Source organism: Lactuca serriola, chromosome 8, assembly GCF_051521515.1.
Source record: "Lactuca serriola cultivar US96UC23 chromosome 8, Lser_US96UC23_V15, whole genome shotgun sequence".
In the NCBI taxonomy this organism is placed as follows: Eukaryota; Viridiplantae; Streptophyta; class Magnoliopsida; order Asterales; family Asteraceae; genus Lactuca; species Lactuca serriola.
In genome coordinates this window covers 245504952-245523428 of record NC_136415.1, presented here as the reverse complement: position 1 = coordinate 245523428, position 18477 = coordinate 245504952, and positions in this window count along the sequence as shown.

The following is an 18477-nucleotide window of genomic DNA, read 5'->3' as shown; positions in this document are numbered from 1 at the left end:
TTTTCGCATTATCAATGTTCAATCAATTAACAAATAACAAACCATATATCTAGGTTTTAAGACTATATGATATTATCATCTTGCGATCTCCCTTTTATATCATATTCCATAAGGTGATTCCAGCAAGCGCGGGTTTGTTCCAATGCTCAAAACTAGTTCATAAGCACTCATGAACGTTGCAGCAACCCTTTGCTATGTCTAACACCATTTAGACAATCTACACACCAACTCATGACAATCTTCATTCATATCTACTTCCAACATATGAACGATTGTGGACAATTTGAACAATTCGATTATTCGTAATAAACTCAATTATTCTGGAAGTCAAAACATGCAAAGTGAAACAATAGTTAATATCATCCTTCAGCCCAATACTCCTAGCATGCTGCAAGTGCTTAACCCTACTCAGTCCCTTCGTAAGTGGATCTGCTGGGTTATCTTCTGATGATATCCTCTTCACTACGAGTTGTCCATCTTCTACACGATGTCTAATGAAATGATATTTTCTGTCGATATGTCTTGATCTACCATAATCCCTCGGTTCCTTGGTCAAGGAAACCGCTCCCTCATTCTCACAGAAAATCTCCATGGGCTCCTTTATGGCAGGTACAACTCCAAGATCACCGATGAAGTTATTTAGCCATATTGCCTCCTTCGACGCTTCGCTCGCTACAATGTACTCTGATTCGCACGTTGAATCAGCTACGGTCTCCTGCTTGGAACTCTTCCATGTCACTGCTCCTCCATTTAGGGTAAAGACCCAGCCCGACTGCGAACGGTAGTTGTCCCTGTCGGTCTGAAAACTGGCGTCACTATACCCTCGCACCTTCAAGTCATCACTCCCTCCGAGGACTAAGAACCATTCCTTCGTCCTCCGAAGGTACTTAAGGATATTCTTCACCGCAATCCAATGTGCTCTGCCAGGATTCCCTTGATATTTGCTAACCATGCTCAAAGCGAAAGCTACATCAGGGCGAGTACAAGTCATAGCATACATGATTGAGCCAACTGGGGAAGCATATGGTACTCGGCTCATTTCTGCTATCTCAGCTTCGGTACTCGGACTTTGAGTCTTACTCAACTTGGCATTACTTTGTATCGGTAATTCTCCCTTCTTTGAGTTTTCCATACTAAAACGTTTTAGTACCTTCTCTAAGTAAGTATTCTGACTAAGTCCAATTAGTCTCTTACTTCTTTCTCTTACTATCCTTAGTCCCAAAATGTTAGAAGCCTCTCCGAGGTCCTTCATAGCGAAGCACTTCCCGAGCCAGGACTTAACCTCCTATAGAGTCGGGATGTCGTTTCCTATGAGTAATATGTCATCGACATATAGAACGAGGAAGCTTACTATACTCCCACTGGCTTTGACATATACACATGATTCGTCTTCGCTTCGTACAAATCCAAACTCTTTGACTTTCTCATCGAAGCAAAGATTCCATCTGCGAGATGCTTGCTTAAGTCCATAAATGGACTTCTCAAGCTTACACACTCTATTTGGATGCTTCGGATCAACAAACCCCTCTGGCTGAGCCATGTAAACATCCTCAGCCAACTTCCCGTTATGGAAAGCGGTCTTGACATCCATTTTCCAAATCACATAATCATGAAATGCGGCAATTGCTAGCATCACTCTAATAGATTTTATCTTCGCAACTGGTGAGAAGGTCTCATCATAGTCGACTCCGGGAGTTTGAGTAAAGCCCTTCGCAACCAATCGCGCTTTATATGTGTGTACGTTTCCATCCACGTCGGTCTTCTTCTTGAAGATCCATTTGCACCCAACGGTCTTACGTCCGGGCACATAATCAACCGAATTCCAAACATGGTTATCATACATGGTTTGGATCTCGCTATCCATTGCCTCTTTCCATTTTGCAGACTCCGGGCCTGCCATGGCTTCCTTATAGCTATTCGGTTCATCAAGATTTAATGGTGTAACATCACTAATATACGTGTCCCCTTCGGTGGTAATATGAAAACCATAAAACTGGGGATGAACTCTAACTCTATCGGAACGTCTAAGAGGTAAGGATTCGTCAATTGGTTTAACCGGAGTTTCCTCCTCGGGTTGAGCGCCAGCGGTAGAGGTTCCTCCATCTATCGACTCTTGAATCTCTTCAAGCTCGATTTGCCTCCCACTGTCTCCTTGGCCTATGAGTTCTCGCTCTCGGAAAACTCCTCTCCTCGCAACGAAGACAACGTTCTCCTTCGGTCTATAGAAGAGATATCCAAAGGATGTCTGCGGGTAGCCGATGAAAATACATCGCTCACTTCGAGGTTCGAGCTTGTCGAGAGTATCTCGTCTTACGAAAGCCTCGCAACCCCAAACCTTGATATGTGCCAACGAGGGAACTTTCCCTGTCCACATCTCGTGAGGTGTTTTGGAAAACTTCTTAGTAGGGACTCAGTTAAGGATATGGGCGGCAGTTTCTAAGGCATACCCCCAAAAAGAGATACGTAGTGAAGCACGACTCATCATAAAGCGAACCATATCCAATAAGGTTCGATTACGCCTTTCTGCCACACCATTCAACTACGGTGTCCTAGGAGGCGTCAATTGTGAAACTATTCCACACTCCTTGAGATAATCGTGAAATTCAAGACTTAGGTACTCTCCTCCTCGATCGGATCGAAGCATCTTGATTTTCCTGCCCAATTGATTCTCCACTTCATTCTTGAACTCTTTGAACTTTTCAAAGGTTTCTGACTTTTGCTTGATTAAATAGATATACCCATATCTACTATAATCATCGGTAAAGGTCCCGTAGAAGCGGTTCCCATCCTTCGTGGTTGATCTAAACGCTCCACATACATTGGTATGTATTAGGTCCAATAGACCTTCACCCCTTTCACACGTACTCGTGAAGGGTGACTTAGTCATCTTTCCAAGTAAACAAGACTCGCATGTGTCATCTTCCCTAAGGTCGAATGACTCCAACACTCCATCCTTTTGGATTTGGGCTATGCGTTTCTTGTTGACATGTCCAAGACGAAAATGCCACAAGGATGCTTTATCCATACTAGTGGAAGAATCTATATTCAAAACATCATTTCCTAAGTTATCAACAATCATAACAGTTTCATATATTCCATTACATGGTATAGCTTCAAAGTAAAAGACACCATTTAGATAAGCCAAAATAGAACCATTCTCATTATTAAAAGAAAATCTAAAACCTTGTCTATATAAACCATGAAATGAAATGATGTTTCTAGCCATTTCTGGTGAATAGCAACAATTGTTCAAATCTAAACACAAATTATTCCTAAGCACTAAAGAATACACTCCAATCTTGGTCACAGGCTATGATCTTCTGTTCCCCATGATTAGATTGATTCTTCCTTGCTCCACATCCCTACTTCTTCTTAGTCCCTGCACATTAGAACAAATGTGGTAACCACAACCGGTATCAAGAACTGTAACAGCCCGGATTTCCAGGTATCCTTTATGTTTATGTTTTGATGTTTTGAGAGGGGACTCGGCGAGTTGGAGCTCAGACTCGCCGAGTAGGATCGCGGTTCTCGACGCGGGTTCGCGTCAAGACTCGGCGAGTCCAAGGTATGGACTCGGCGAGTCCTCGATGTTTAATGAAACCCTAATTTCCCGGCCCTAAGCCCTATTTAAAGGACCTTATGGCCCTTCATTGCGGCTACCTGGATCTTGAGAGCACCAAAGCGGCTGAGGGATTCGTGTGAGTGAGAAAAAGGCCTTTGTTCACCAATTTGTGTGTGTTTTTACAAGAAAGGAAGAGGAAAGGCAAGCTAGAAGAGTTGGGGAGCTTGGACCTTCTTTCATCTCATCATAGGAGGCTTCTTGAGGTATCTTCCAGAGCTTATTTCCCAGTTTTGTTGATATGATAAAATCTAGGGTTTCTTCATGCCTTATTTGCTTTGTATTGGAAGTGTGAGAGGTCCCATGGGGATATGGTGCTTAGATCTGGACCCTAATAGGTCCAGAGAGTCCCTTATGTCATGCTTTATGTCCTCCCTTTTGGGTTAAAGGCTAGGGTTGCCATTTTAGAGGTCATTTCTCCAAAAAGAGCATTGTAGGTGTTGTATGGTAACCAAGTTATGGACTTTACGTGCTGAATTAGCTTAGGAGGGCCAGATCTGTGAGTTGTTGGAGCGGATCTGACCTCAGAAGCAAGTTTGAGTTAGTGCATGGCATGGACTCGCCGAGTCTGAAGAACAGACTCGGCGAGTAGCATGAAGATTGTCCTTGACCACTCGGTGAGTGGTCCAGCCGAGTTATGAGTTGACTCAGTGAGTCAGGGCGAGTTAGAAGTTGACAGGTGGACTGAGTCGAACTGGAACTCACCGAGTTGTTCTTGAGACTCGGTGAGTTGAGTCGGGGTGGCCCCGCGATTCTCACCAGGTGGAACTCGTCGAGTTAGGGGAATACTCGACATGTCAAAAAGGGAATCCTAGAGAGTTGGTGAAAACGCTTAGACTCGCCGAGTCGCCCTAGTGCACTCGCCGAGTCCGGTAAAAGTTGACCATTGACCGTTGACCGTTGACCAAAGTTGACCAGTGTTGACTTAATAGGGGTAGTCAACCTTAGTGGTAAAAGTGTTAATTAGAGTCATATGATGTTATAGGAGGATTATAGCTCGGAGGATCGAGCACGAGTGATTCCAGGAGTTGCGAGTTATCGAGATACGCGAGGTGAGTCTTCTCACTATACTTTACCTTGAGTAGGTAATCAGAGTTATGTGTCAGAGTATGTATGTTATGCTATGTGTTGTACTTCATGATGTCTATGTGATTTATGTTGTGCATGTTTATAGAGTTGGAACCGGAAGGTTCCCAGAGTTAGAACCTGAGGGTTCATAGAGCTTTGGTGCACGGACCCATAAGAGTTATAGCCTCGAGTGGCTAATATATGTGTGTTATGTTTGTGGTATTTTGGGGAACTCACTAAGCTTTGTGCTTACAGTGTTAGTGTTGTTGTTTCAGGTACTAGCAATGACCGTGGGAAAGCGCCGGCTTGATCTATACACACGCATGGGATTTTGATATACGTATGATCTTGGGATTTTGTATAATGTGAATTGGGATTTAAACTTAATGTTTTTATGAAAAGTTAATGAGAAATGTTTTTATAAATTGTGAAAAATTATTTTGAAATTCACGGTGTTACAAGAACCCAAGAAATAGCATGATTAGAATTGTTAGATTTAATTGTGTATATACCTGCGAAAGATGGCTTCATCTTTCCTTCTTTGATTGCTTGCAGGTACTCTGGGCAGCTTCTCTTCCAATGTCCTATCTTGTGGCAGTGGTGGCACTCTGCCTCCTTTGGGTTAGGACAGCGCTTAGCGGGATCAACTTTTGTCCCACTAGAAGAGGCACCATCTCGGGCTTTAACCTTGCGATAGTTCTTAGACAAAGCCTTCCTCTTCTTTCCCTTTCCTTGACCAATAGCCAAGACAGGAGCAGCAGGTGGATTGGGAGTTGGTGCAACAGACTTGTCTTTGAATTTGCTCTCAGCGACCCTCAAGAGACCTTGGAGTTTGCTTAGGGTGACCTCCTCTTTGTTCATGTGCTAGGTCATCCTAAATTGGTTGTACATCGGAGGCAAAGAGTGAAGCACCATGTCGATCGCCAAGTCTTCCCCAAAGTCAACATTTAACTTGCGGAGGCGGTCAACAGACCTTTGCATCTTTTGCAGGTGCACGGTAAGAGATTCTCCATGTCCCATCTTAGCGGAAATCATGTTGGTGAAAATCTCATAACGCTCTTGTCTCGCGTTTTGGTGGTATCTCTCCACTAAGTCTTGATGCATCTCGTACGGGTACATGTCCTCGTAGGACTTTTGGAATTCGGAGTTCATGGTGGCAATCATGATGCAATGTACCTTCGTTGCATCTCGCTCATGAGTTTCAAAAGCGGTGATTTCAGCCGGAGTAGCAATTTCAGGGTTCGTGAATGAGGCCTACTAACGGTAAGACTAGCATTTAGTTATACATATATATATATAGATATATATATATATATATATATATATATATATATATATATTATAGTAATATCATATTAGTATAGGGTTGTATTTTAAATCTTTTAAAATCTAGGGTTTGAAATTTAAGTTTTCTAAATTAAAACTTTTAATCACAAAATATAAATTTCAAAACTTGAGGACAAGTTTTAAACATTTAAAACATGGAGGATCAAATAACAAATAATTCCAATTAACAATTAATATCCTAATTATCTATATTTGATTTTATTCAAGATTTTGTTTTTTAGATAATTACCAAAATAATTAAAATAATTAATTAATTATCATATAAGGAAATTAAATATTTTATTAGTTGTTAAATATCTTTAATTAGATCAAGATAATAGTCATATATATAAAAAAAATCGGATTTAAGTTGATCTAATATGATTAAGGTAAGTTTCCATAAGATAATTATGAAAAAATCCCGAATCTGGTCATTCCTGACGCTTGGACTCGCCGAGTGCACAAAGGGACTCGCTGAGTCAGGCCAACTCGCTGAGTCCACTTTGGAACTCGCCGAGTCCATGACTCAGAAACACAAAAATCGAATTTTGCAGTTTAGTTTCAGTTAATCAAGCAACAATTTAATGAAAACCAAGCTAGGCTCTGATACCACTGATGGGTTTTAGCCATAAGAACTTTCCTATGTGCGCATGCAAAACCCTAATGCTTGGATCTAGGCTTTCTAATTAAACATGCTTTGAATCCAAGACTTCTAATGACTAATTAGGTTAAATAACAATATTGAACCAGATCTAGAACCATACCTTTGAATTCTTTGTTGATCTTGTTATCTTGGAGCTTCTAGAGTCACAATTGTCACTCCTCTAATGGCTTACAAACACCAATAGCAAGGAAGATGATTTAGGAGAGAGGAGAGGGAAGGAAATCGGCCAGGGTTCTCTTACTTTAGGTGAAGTCCCGATTTCCTTATGCCATAGGGTCTATTTATACTTGTAGACTCCTTAAGGGTTACAACCTAAACCCTAATTGGATAATCTTCTCTTAAATCTATCCAAATCCATTCCTTAGATAACCCCTTGGACGATTTGAAGCTATCCTAGCTTCTAGAATCCGTCCAATACATATCTATATGGATTTACAGTCTAAAGTTTAACTATCAAACAATTGACAGTTTATACCCTCTTATTTAATTAATCTCTTTAAGTCACCAAATTAATTCCAATTAATTCTATGACTTATATTAATCAAATCAATATATTATTCTTTATATTATTCTCATAATATATTAATAATATTTACTCTCTCTTAATAAATCATCCTATCAAGTTGCTATGGTGAAGGCAACCCAAAAGGACCATGCACAACCGGGTCAAATACTTGCCTAATATAGTTGTAGCCTTAGACACTATTCCAACATTATCTACATAGCTGCAGGAGCTGTTAGACAAGGGATTTATTAGACCCAGCAGTTCACCATGTGGAGCCCTGATTTTGTTTGTGAAGAAGAAGGACGGGTCGCATCGGATGTGTATAGATTATCGGGAATTGAATAAGGTAACAGTGAACAACCGTTACCCACTCCCGAGGATTGTTGACCTCTTTGACCATTTACAGTGAGCATCTTGGTTCTCCAAGATTGAACTACGCTCAGGATATCATCAGATGAGGGTCAGAGAGGAGGATGTATAGAAGACGACGTTCTGTACGCGCTATGGCCACTATGAGTTCATGGTGAAGCCTTTCGGGCTCACCAATGCTCCCGCCGTGTTCATGGATCTCATGAACCGCGTGTGCATACCGATGTTGGATCGGTCCGTGATAGTTTTCATCGATGACGTCTTGGTCTATTCCAATACGCAGGAGGAGCATGAGGACCATCTGCGAGAGGTTCAGGAGACTTTGAGAAGGGAGAACTTGTATGCTAAGTTCTCCAAGTGTGAGTTCTGGTTGCGTGAGGTGCAGTTTCTTGGGCACCTTGTCAACCAAAATGGGATTTCGGTAGATGCGGCCAAAGTGGAGGTCGTGATGAGATGGGAGGTTCTGAGGTTTCCATCTGAGATTCGGAGTTTCCAAGGGTTAGCCGGCTACTATCGGAGATTCATCCAAGATTTCTCCAAGATAGACGTACCCCTGACCAGGCTAACGAGGAAGTTCGTGGTCTTTCATTGGGGGCCTGAGCAGCAGGCTGCATTCGAGACATTGAGGCAGAAATTGTGCGAGGCACCAATCTTAGCCCCACCAAAGGGCATGGAGGATTTCTTCGTGTACTGTGATGCGTCGATCTCGGATTTGGGCGCAGTATTGATGTAGAGAGGGCATGTCATTACTTACTCCTCGAGGCAGTTGAAGCCTCATGAGGCGAATTACCCGACGCACGATTTGGAGCTGGGGGCAATTGTGTTTGCCCTCAAGATTTGGCGTCATTACCTCTATGGGGTTCGTTGTACGATTTACACGGACCACAAGAGCCTGAGGTATCTCATGGACCAGCCAAATCTGAATATGAGGAAGCGTCGGCAGCTTGATGTGGTAAAGGATTACGATTGTGAGATCCTTTACCATTTGGGAAAGGCCAATGTGGTGGCCGAAGCGCTTAGTCGCAAGGCAGCACCAATCAGGGATATCTGTCTGAGGATGACAGTGGTGACTCCGCTTTTGGAGCGGATTCAGGAGGCCCAGCAGGATGCCATGAAGGACGAACATCAGAAGAGCTAGTGAATTGTGGGGCAGGTTTCCTCCTTCAACTATGACAGCCGAGGGTTATTGACATTGCTCTGTAGGGTTTGGGTGTCGTACCACGGGGGTGTGTGCCAGATTCTGATGGAGGAGGCGCACAAATATCGATTCTCCATTCATCCTAGGGCAACGACGATGTATAGGGATCTTCGCATGGACTATTGGTGGCCCTGCATGAATCGAGATGTAGCATGGTACGTCGAGCGGTGCTTGACCTGCAGGAAGGTCAAGGTCGAGCACCATAGGCCACATGGCAAGATGCAGCCGTTGGACATTCCGCTGTGGAAATGGGAGCACATTACGATGGATTTTATCACAAAGCTTCCCAGGACCATGCGAGGGGTGGACTCGATTTGGGTCATCGTCGATCGATTGACCAAGAGCACTCATTTTATTCCGATCCATGAGAGCATCTCTGCCGAGAAGCTGGCCGACATCTATATCAGGGAGGTGGTGGCATGGCATGGGGTGCCAGTGTCGGTGATTTCAGACAGAGATGTGTGGTTCACTTCCAGGTTTTGGAAGAAGTTTCACGATGAGCTGGGTACTCGTCTGCATTTAAACACCACCTTTCACCCTCATACGGATGGCCCGAGCGAGCGGACCATCCAGACTCTGGAGGATATGATGTGAGCATGCGTGTTAGACTTTGGAGGTAGTTGGGATACCTACCTCCCTTTGGCAGAGTTCTCCTATAACAATAGTTATCACACGAGTATCGATCGTCCTCCCTTCGAGATGTTGTACGGGAGGAAGTGCAGGACCCCGATATGTTGGGGCGAGGTTGGCTAGAGGGTAACGGGGAGCACCGAAGTAGTGTTCAAGATGAAAGAGAGGATTTAACAGGTCCGGAGCAGGCTTCAAACTGTTTAGAGTCGGCAGAAAAGTTGTGCCAATAAGCGCCGATCAGACCTAGAATTCCAGGTCGGGGATATGGTTCTCCTGAAGGTGTCACCATGGAAAGGTGTTATCCGATTCAGGAAACGGGGCAAGTTGGGACCCAGGTACATTGGACCGTTTAGCGTTAGCCCGGGTGGGCAAGGTGGCATATAGGCTAGATCTGCCAGCTGAACTCAGTCTGATCCACAACACTTTCCATGTTTCCCAGCTGCGAAAGTGCCTGGTGGACGACTCAGCAGTGGTGCCCTTGGAGGACATTCAGGTCGACAGCAGACTGAACTACATTGAGCGACCTGTGGCGATCCTCGACCGGTAGTCGAAGGATCTGAGGAACAAGAGAGTGGAACTCGTGAAGGTGCAATGGCAGCACCAAAAGGGCTCGGAATGGACTAGGGAGCCGATGAACGAGATGATGGAGCACTACCCAGAGCTATTTCAGGAATGAGCAGCAGACTTCGAGGACAAAGTCTAAAATAAGTGGGGGAGATTTTTAGCACCTGGTTCTTGGTACGCTTTTCTTTTTATTTTATCTATGTATTTTGCATTTTGGCCTTGGACTCGGCGAGTTGAAGGACCAACTCGCCGAGTAGTAGCGAGATGGGACGTGGGATTTAAGCCGTGGACTCGACGAGTAAGTGATGTCTGGACAAAAACCCTAATCCAAGGGTTTGCACCCTATTTAAACAATGTTATGTCGTCCAAAACGTCCATTATGCTCCCAAAACACCTCTCATTAAAACCCTAGCTGTTATTGAAGCAATCTAAGCCTTGTTGATGGATTTTGGTGCTTGTGGTCTTAAGAAGGAAGGAGAAAAGCTTGAGGAAGCAAGTAGAGACCAAGGGAACCTGAGTTTGTGCACCTTCTACAGCTCATTGAAGGTAAAAAGCTGTAACCTTTGTCATTCATTTGTTCGATCCCTCTTTGGGGAGATTTAGGGCTTTTATAAGCCATTTTTGGTAGTCAACCATGTTTGCAAACATGGTTGGGGGTTAAAGCTTCTGAATCACATCATTAAAGGAGTCACTAGGCAGATTTGGGTTTCTTTTTCACCCATGAAATGTCCCATGTACCATAGGAGCTTGTTTTATGTCTTTTTGAGCTCAAAGTCCCATGCAAGCACGTAAAGTTTGTAACTTTACGTGCAAGATCGATTATAGAAGCTTGGATCTATCTTTTGATCAAAGGTTGTATATCAGAAATCGAGGATTTAGAGTGTGGACGTGACCGACTTGGCGAGTCCGTTCTTGGACTCGACGAGTCTGAGGCTTTGAGCCCCATATCTGTTGAGGGTCAAAGGAAGCTAGTTGAGTGTTAGAAGGGTTGTAATCGGACAGAAAGAGTTACCAAATGTATTGGACGTGATTTTAGACCTGGAGTTCATGGGACTCGATGAGTGCTAGAATAGACTCAGCGAGTTCAAGGCAATCTTATTAAGGATGAAGATGAACTCGACGAGTTGTTCATCAACTCGGCGAGTCGAGGACAGAACTTGTTCATCAGATGAAGGTGAACTCGACGAGTTGTTCATCAACTCGGCAAGTCGGATGAGTTTTCATGCGATGTTCATGTGACGGAGGAACTCGTCTAGTTGACGGCCTAACTCGACGATTCGGGTCATGGATGAGGACGAGTAAAAGGTAAGGGACTCGGCGAGTTGACGCCCCAACTCGGAGAGTCGGGTCAACTTGAAGTTGACTTTGACTACACTTAGATTGACCCTGTTTAGGGTTGTACTTACTGTGTGTTGACTTGAAGGTTGTCATTGAAGGGATCGAGGAGTCGAACGGAGTCGACTTGTGTGCCGCGGATAATTCAAATATTGCACGACATTGAGGTGAGTTACCTTCCAGTAGGGGTGGGTCTAAGGCCACAATGTCGGCCCACCAAAAAGGGGTATTTAGAAGATAATGGTGTTTGTGATAATTATCTTGGTTTGGTTATGTGTTGATTTACCTGGATGATATGTTATGTGCATAGTAGGGATTAGTTTCCCTTACAGTGGTCTGTAGGACTCAAGGGTAGGTCAGTACCCGGAAATGCCTAACTGTATGTTTATATATGTTGATTGTATGCTAGTGGTAGGGGTGAAATAGTCCCCAGTTACCGGTTGAAAGATACCGATGACGGGTACCGGTTGAAAGATACCGATATTGATTACCGGTTGAAAGATACCGATGTTGGTTAGAGGTTGGAAGATACCAATGAAGGTTACCGGTTGAAAGATACTGATGGTATTCTATGGTATGTGGTATGATGGGGGAACTCACTAAGCTTTGTGCTTATAGTTTTGGTTTCAGTTTCAGGTACCTCTTCGTCGAAGGGGAAAGAGTCGGCAGTGTAGCAGCACATCACACACACACACATGGTTTTCTGCAAGGAGTTTTTGGGATTGTACTCTGATTTTTATTACTTCTGACGTTATGGTTTGGGACACAACAATATGATTTTGTGACGTGTTGTTTATTCGACAATATTTTCGTAAAAATGTTTATGGAATTGTTAATTTAAAAATGTAATTTTCGGGCTTGAATTTTGGGATGTTTCAGAATATCATTTTTTGCGTAATATGGCCAACCCAATGAAGATTAAGTTCGACAAATATTGGAATGAATGTTCTTTGGTTTTATTAGTTGCTGTTGTATTTGATCCCAGGTACAAAATGAGTTTAGTTGAGTACTACTATAGTATGATCCACGGTTCTCTTGCTATTTCATTTGTTGAAAAAGTTTGTAGTGCTTTGTTTGAGCTCTTCAATGAGTATGATGAGTGCTTATATCATTCTAAAGTAGAATCAAGCCCAAAATTTTTTGGTTATTCAAGCGACATACACTTTTCTGATGATGAGTTATGTGGATTTGATTCCTGGTATGAAAAAAAATAAATCTAATGTAGTTTCTACAAGCAAAACTGAGTTGGAGATTTATTTAGAAGAATCTATATTTCATAGAAGCGAGTCTTTTGATGTCCTAGATTGGTGGAAAGCCAACAGTGCCAAACATCCTACTGTTGCAAATATCGCACGTAACATATTAGACTTTCTGGCAACTAGTGTTGCATCCGAGGCAGCATTTAGTAGTGGAGGAAGAATAATTGATAAATGTTGTTCATCCTTGGTACCTGAAACTGTAGAGGCGCTGGTGACTACACAAGATTGGCTACCCTCAAGGAAACAAAAAAGTATGTTGCTTTAATTCTAGAAGCCACTTAATTTGTTTTTAACTTGAAATCACTTAATAACTTGTATGTGGTTACTTTTATACAGGTGCTCGGTGATTTGAATGGTCGGATTCTTGATTGTTTGAAGATGCATCTCAAGGTCTATGTTTTGTCATGCATGTTTACGATAGTAGACATTTGTTTTTTTTTAAGAAATGTTATTTTAAGTATTAAGTTGTACTACACATTTATTTTATTTAATAAATGTAATTTTAATTATTAAGTAAAATGTGATTCATGTGTTTGATTATTTAAAATTATGCGGGTTATGAAGCGGGTTTGGATATCCGTTGATTCGGTGGATAAGGGTATGTGTTTGATTATTCAAAATCCTACGGGTTACGGAACGGGTTTGGATCATCTTTAAAAATTTGTTAAAAGGGTTTGGATCAAGGATAGTCCGCTCCAAACCCGCTCCATTGTCAGACCTGACCACCAGCAAGGATCCTTCATTGTCTATCTATTTGTTTTAGTGTATGAGGGGTCCTGAACTTATAGGGTTCTTTTGTTTTGATTAGGATTCAGTGTTATGTGTTCTGGGGCCCAAGTCACACTCACCAATATTGATGAGACCATGTATGGTGGCTGACTCACGATTAAGAAGGAAAAGACTTCACCCTCCCTCCCTCCGAAAAGAACTTTCGCCGATCTCATCATCAAGACTCTAGGATTCTAAAAAAGGAAAACTACTAAGAACACAAATCTAGGCATGGAGAATCTCGGGGATGAAGAGGCACCCAGGAAGCTAGTCTCCTTCTAGTAAGATGTAAATGTTTTTTCCTTTTGGGACTTTGATCCTTTACCCTTTGATTCAGCTTCTGCTGATCTTGTGTTTCTTTTAGGTATCTGATCACAATTCTCCGTCCACCACTAATCTGAGAATTAGGGCTGAGAAGGTTGAACTTCCCCTGAAGAAGAGGGAGAAGATCTAGAAGTCAACCAATGAGGATCTTATGATGATGGTGGAGCGTTTGAGCAAGTAGAAGGCTGAGAAGGAGGAGGAACATGTTGTTAAGATTAAGGAGGTGATTGTTGAACTCAAAAGCAATGTTCCTGAAGCCATATGGGTGGCAAAGTTCAAGCTGACAGAGGATGTGAAGTGCAGGATCCTATGACATTGAGGGTCGGCGCAAAGGCTGAGCAAGTTGACCGGAAAGTATATGGACGTTGGTAAAGATCCTACAAAGAAGAAGGTGGGATGTCACACCCCCGAACCAGACGGTGGAAACGTCTGGGGACTTGTGTGTGACTTCATCTTGAAATATCATTATAGTGAATATAAATGAAACATAACATCATCATCATCACCATGCATAATATAATACAACTTCCATTGTTTACATCAAGTACAATCTTTTAAATTACATGACCAAAACATTCAATGTAAGATGTTTAACAGTACACAAAACAAATCCCATATTCTTGTTGATTCTTCTGCTTAACGAGTCCCTGAGAATAAAAGTTACTTTGAAAACGATGTTGGTGAGTTCATAAGCATGTTTGATTGAAAAGTTTTGTATGGTTCGTAAAACACCAGAAAATCTGATATTTCCTGTAAAGTGGTTTGAAAATAATGTGTCAAATTAAGTATTAAGGCATGTGTGTTTGCTGCTTTTGGAATGTATAAATAAACAAAAATGTAATCCTGATAAAAATTGTGTATTTTCTGTTGTAAGTAGAAGGTAGTGTATAAATGTGTTTATCCCAGAAAATCCGATATTTTCTGCTTATAAAAGTATTGTAATCATAAAATTTCCAAGACCAAGTATCGATGTATGTATGTTTTTAGTATCGTCTAGATTTGTATAAATATACCGAAATCTTTGATGAAGTTAGTCTCTAAGTGAGCCGTTATAACCATGCTTGATAATGACTAATTCGCCTGTCTTCGTGTTTTCAGGTGCCGGTTTTGATGTAGGTAAGGTTTGTCGCCCTAGTCTGGCCTAGTCTAGCTGTAGGGAATAGCTAAGGCGTGGGGGGTCATCCCCGTATAGATCTATACACAAACTCCCGCTCTCCCTACAGGAAACTCTGGTTATAACTACAGGCTACGATTGTACACTCAAAGGTGCCAACCGACAAGTCTCACTAGATCCTCAACCTTTCATGTTTGTTATGTTTTTCACCATGTTTAATGTTTACGTGTATGTTGTAGGTTTTCAAATCCAAAGATATGTATATAAGTATACGAAGTTCAAGAATTATGTAAAGGTATGGTTACGCCCTACTAAGCATGTGGTTTTCAGTCCAAGCCCAATTAGCACGTAAATGGACCACAAAGGTCCAATAACATGTAAGAGGGTAATTTAGGCCCAATAGGCATGTAAGTGGACCACCAAGGCACAACAAACATGTGACCCATAGCTCCGGCCCAAATTAACATGTAAATTGGCCACAAGGCCCAATAAACATGTCATGGAAAATATTAGGCTCAATATACACTTGAATGGGCCCTTAAGGCCCATTGGCCGTGTAACGTGAATATTAAGCCCAATAAAATTTTTATCAATGTATTTCGTCCATTCGTTATTGTTTCATTGTTTGTTTTAGCTCGAGGTTTACCAATTTGATTATAAACAGTCCACTTTTTGTAAAAACGACGTTCTTGGCCAATAAGCCTCAAATTTTCAGTTAAGGCCCAAATTTTTGTAAAAATAACACTTTAGTCCAAAATTTATAAAAATTTGTAATTTCGTCCCAAATGTTTAGAAATTAACGGATTTAGTCCAAAAATTCATATTTTGACATTTTTGGCTCAGTTTTACAGACAATTACATTTTCAGCCCCTTGTTTGTAAAAATGACATTTTTGGCCCAATTTAGAAATAAATGTTATTTTCACCGCTAAATTTAGTTTATTTACATTTATGACTCAAACTTTGGTCAAATAACATTTTTAATCCCAAAACTTCTCATTTTTCGCAATTTTGGGCCCAAAACCGTAAGGCCCAATTATTAAGCCCATTAAGCTAAAATTTACATTTTTGGCCCTTTGGAAAGCATGTTTATCATAAAAATCCATTTTTATATAAGTAGGACCTGTTTGATCCTTATAAAACCGTAAATGTCACTTTTTTCCCTTATCTTTTTGTTTTCTTGACAATTATGACCCTTAACAAGATTTTCGCTTTAAATTATTATATCCTAAACATATAAACACTTTTAACTTGACAATATGATGTAAACAGGCTCTTAGTTCATGGATTTTTACTCAATGTTGCTTAAGATGTTGAGATATTTTAAGATCTAACACATTTTTACAAAATAAACTAAGAAATCACACAAGACATGCATATAACACATAGATCTACACATTTTACTTGTATTCTCCCCCAAAAATCATATGAAACCGAAAAGAAGGGGGTATGAACTCACCTTTGGGGTTTGGATCGGCTTTATGAAGAGATATGAGAATATGATGCTGTTTTCGGCCTAGCTTGTTTCTTTGATGGGATCTTCGAAATCACAAGAGTGAAGTTTGGAGGTAATCTTAGATAAAAAAAAATCTCTTGAACACACCAACACTCCCATGGTTTTTGGAAGATTTGGAGGGTTTTTCACTTTGAAGATTTAGATGGAAATGAGAGGATTTGAAGATGATTTTGAAGTAAAAATGGATGTGGTGGTGATGTCCCTTGTGGGTGAAAGTATTATGAAGAGGAGAGGAGAGTGGTTTTTGCATGGGAACATGACAAATACCTAGATGCATGTGGTGTATTAAACTTGGTTATCCTCCAAATAATAATGATGTGTCATGGCTTGGGTAATTAACCATTAAAACCTTTTCTATCTTAGCCGAGAATGGCTAAAGAGAAAGCAGGTGGATTAGCTTGGCCCATTTCTAGCCTTGGTACGAAATTATGAGGCCCAATTATTATTTTTTGGCCCATTGGGCCTTTTAGGGTGGTTCACGGCCCAAATAGTATAAAATAATGGGTTTTATGGTCCATTAGGGTTAATTGGAGTTGTTATGGCCCAATAAAGCCGATTAAAGGTAAAAAAATTTATTTTGGGCCCATTATGGCCCAAAATGGTAAGTTTCATGAATTTGGGTCCAATTAGTTCCCATTTGAGGGTCCTAAGCCCAAAATAGTCAAATTGGAAGCTTATTGGTCCATTAGGCCCAATAAGGAAATCCTACTCCATAATGGACTTAAACCGGGATTTATAGGGTTTTCAGCCCTTAGTTGAACACATGAGATGTATTTGAATGAGCATAGAGTATGATATTCTCTTAGAGTACAAGTTATTACACTAGGTGAATGATTACATGAGAGTAGAATTTCCTAGAAAAAATGCTAGTTGTGACATCATCCCCCCGTTAGAGGGAATTTCGTCCCAAAATTCTTTCGAAAGATAGGTTCATGAATGAGAGAATAGGTGAGGGCACTTCTGCTTCATCTGGTCCTTGTGTTCCCATGTGAATTCCGGTCCACGCTTAGCGTTCCATCAAATCTTTACAATCAGGATGCGACTTTGTTGAGTACGCTTCACTTCCCTGTCCATAACTTCGACCAGTTCTTCGACGAATAGAAGATTCTTGTTTATCTCGATCTCTTCCAAAGGAATGACAGGAGTCTCATATGATAGGCACCTTTTTAGATTCGAGACGCAGAACATGGGGTGTACGTTGCTGAGTTCGGCAGGTAGTTGCAGAATATAAGCAATTGGACCAATCCGGGCAAGAATCTCGAACGTTGCTGAATTCTGATTTGGTATCCCATGACTTGTTGAATTCAAACACCTAGGCTCGGAGCATGAATTTGAGTGGTTGAATGGTCCATTCGCTTGGCTATTGGTTTGCGTGTGGTAAGCAATGCACATGTCTAGCTATGTTCCCATAGCCTTCTGAAGTGATTGTCAAAATCTTGAAGTAATTCCGTTATCCCGATCCAAGATAATAGATACAGATATTTCATGGACTCTCATGGTCTCTTTGATATAGATCAAAGCTAATCTTTCCTTCTTGTTTGATTTATGTATTAGCAGGAAATAGGCAGATTGGGTTAACCTATTTCCGATCACCCAGATAGCGCCCAACTCAACTCTTATAACAATCAGCTTCGTCTTTTGACTTCGAGAGTTTTATCCATCCATGTAGTGCTTCCTCCATGATATACTCCATCTTTGATGCTTTCAAGGCCGGTCGTAGATGTTAACAGTGTTTTGTTCTTTCTTCGTGATCATACGAGTATGTTATTGATGAAAATAAAGAAAAAGCTGACTAGGAATGGTTGGGGAAAATCGGTTCGTAGGGTTCATGAATACCGTGGGAGCATTCAATAGACCGAAGGGTATCAAAACGAATTTAATATGGTCGTATCGAGTTCGAAAAGCAGTCCTTGGAATGTCCTCCTCTCGGACTCGGAGCTGATGATAACTGGATCTTAGATCTATTTGGAGAAGTAACTAGCTCCTTAAAGCTGGTCAAATAGGTCGTCAATCCAAGGAAGTAGGTATCGGTTTTTGATAGTGAGGTTATTCAATTCCCTAAAATCGATGCACATTCTGAAGGATCCATCTTTTTGACGAACAAGGCCGGAGCTCCCTAGGGTGAGAAGCTTGGTCTGATGAATCATTTGTTCAACCCTTCTCTTAATTTGACTGGATAACTTCTGAATTTCAGCGGGAGCTAACCTATAGGGTGAATT